The sequence below is a fragment of the Adiantum capillus-veneris genome, chromosome 7, assembly GCF_014529385.1.
Source record: "Adiantum capillus-veneris isolate H3 chromosome 7, ASM1452938v2, whole genome shotgun sequence".
Lineage (NCBI taxonomy): Eukaryota > Viridiplantae > Streptophyta > Polypodiopsida > Polypodiales > Pteridaceae > Adiantum > Adiantum capillus-veneris.
Window position 1 is genome coordinate 5,007,420 of NC_140937.1, and position 2,916 is coordinate 5,010,335.

The window sequence follows — 2,916 nt, forward strand, 5'->3', positions numbered from 1 at the left end:
AATTACCATTTAGGTTAATCAACTAGAGCTTAATCTCTAGTGATTTCTGCGTAGCGTTCTCTCTAGATGAGAGAGAGAGAGTGTCAAGGCTTCGAGTCTAAAACTTTATGAAGAAAAGGGGGTCCTTTTATAGCTTTTCTAGGCACCGAGCAGCTTCTGGCAGGTTTCTACACTCCAAGCAATCCCCGAGCTTGCAAATGGCGCCACCTGTTGCTATATCTGTCCTTGGCAGGTTCCCCCAGCTTCCACACAACCCCCATACCTTCCAGAATTTACTTTGGTTGATTTTTGATGATTCTAATGATGAAAATTGGAATACCAAATAATTCTAGAACCTTAGTGTAAAAAGTCCTTGTTGATGATTATTACTGAACATCCAATTTTCATTAACTAATTGAATTCCTATTGTAACCTTCCAGGGTCTGTAACGCTTGAGCGATCTTTTGCGTTGCATTTGGGTTCGCTAGTGATTGCGAGAGGTGCTAGAGTTGGCACATGGTACCCATTGCACGTAGTACTGGTGCGAGATGGTCGAGTCTCAATCTTGTTACAACCATGCAGAGAGCGAGAGACCCGGACAGTCTCTTTTGCTCATGGGTTGCAGGGTGCTTTGCATGGAGTGCAGAGTAGTGAGCTCGTTGTGCACATAGTTGGGGCACGACTTGAGCAGTCACACAGAGAGGTGACAGAGTCAGACATGCATGCTTTGCTAGTGATTGAGCAAAGTAGAGAGTCAGTTGTGCGAGATACTTCTATGCAGGATAGATAGGTAGAGCGGTCTTGCTCTAGTGAGTCACGACAGGAGGACATTGTACAAGAGTCTATGCATAAGGAGTTAGAGCATGAGAGCTCTAGTGAGTCACAGTAGATTGAGTGGTCATGTTTGTAGTGGATGATTGCAGAGGAGGCTGAGATGTCAGCGATTATGCAGTCATTCCTTTCTATGCTCGACAGTGAGCATGGGGATATAGTAGTGCAGGATATGTCTTCCAGCAGACACCTAGAGCAGCTGGTTTGCTCTGAGGTTGCACGACAGGTTGATGCGTCTTTTGCGGACAGTCAAGAATGCATGTGGCTGACACGCCTTGTCAGTCAGAGATGCCTATTGACAGGGATATATATGTTGATGCATGCTCCGTAGAGCTAGCAGTGCCCGCTAGCATTGCATCGGCATTCGGTGGTCTCATGTATGAGATGCTGATCTTGAGACCGGATATCGCAGCTGCAGTGGGAGCATTTGCAGTTGGGGTTGTTAGTCATTTGTTGAGTGATGATGGCATAGTGCACGAGGGAGATATGCAGCTATTGCGCACATACTTGCAGTACGTGTGCGGTATGTCTGGTGGTGTATGGACTTACACTGGAGCAGGTCAGCCGGAGACACACGATCACAGCCAGCCAATGGGCATCGATTGAGAGCGGTTTTCTCTCGCCTTTTGTAGTCTTTAGACTAGGTTCTCTTAATTAAAGGCACAGTCGCCTTTAATTGGGAAGTTGTTGGGGTATAGGCGCCTGTGCCTTGCCCGACCGCCCAGAGTCTAGGCGCCCACTGACTTATATACCTTATACATAGCATAAGTGTATAGGGGGATGCTCACTCATTGAGTCTCCCCACCCATATCTGTGTGTCGTGTGTCTCCTTCTCTCTCTCACTCTCCGTTTGTGGTGCTCTCCGATCCCCTTCAAAAGTCACAGATGAGGGTGGTGACAACCTTTATGTTTAAAACCAATAAGACAACCATGTAACCGGTCAAGAGAGTAGTAAGGCCCCCCCCTTTTTTTAATAAACCTCAGCTAAAATAAAACCGGCCATATACTTACCTTTATTTCCATCATTCATTATCAGTTTTCAAGAACAGTAATGTCCAGCCTTACCAACCATAGCTTTTTGCAAAGCCAAAAAAACCTGTGAGTTGTTGTATACTTACCTTCACAAAATGACAGGCTATCACGGATTATAACAGCGAAAAAAACCAGTCATAAAGAAGTTTTTATTTCCGCCAGAGTCAGAGTCAAGTGGCCCATTGTTCATAACCCCTATGTTGCCACCATTTATACAGTCGGGACATCGTATCAGTCCCCATTTTTGTATACACATCCAACTATAGCATGTGTTAGGAACGGCCATCAAGCCAACCATCATGTTCACAACCATATACATACACATACTGCCATATATGCTCAAGAAGCTTTATGCATAGATGAAGCCTTTTACAATTTCGTGAGCCTACCCTTATTGCAAAACAACCACCGACCTACGTTTTCTTATGCATAAGACACCCAAGGTCTGCCATGATGTCAAGGCTTTAATACAATAACCAGTCATGCTCATAAACCTGCAAACGAATCGACAAATCCTTCAATTATACTATATAGGCGATCTATTCAGTCCTGAGGTCAGGAGACACTTTAATACAAGGCGGGGGTACAATATCCCTAGGTTTACCATATCAAGCTTTGTAAAAGAATATCAACAGAAAATAGCATTTGTACACAGTTCTCCACGAAAAAAGCCCGATGCTTTGTATGCACAAGCAGTCCCAAGGTTCAAAAAAACCTCATAGTACAGTAGTTGAATTAATGCAGTGGATACTTTCTGAGCCGAATATATGCAGGAAAAAGAATCCATTGCTCAAGTGCTTTAGGCAAAGCAAGAAGTACATAGTGCTATGCAAGGTATTGCATCTTTACTTGAACAAAAATCCTAAGCTAAGTAAGGTACCTGTGTGATTTGAGCTGCGAGCTCCATGTTGGCAAGATCAGACAGTAGCAAAAAAAACAGAAAGAAATACCTACTCCAGAGCTAAGTGAGGGGCAAGGTGCACCCTCATCTTATTTATAGAGGTTTGAGCTTCATTTTCTGAGCGTGATCGGCGAGAGAGGCAAGCCGCCCTCCTGTTAAGCATCTTGAAGTGA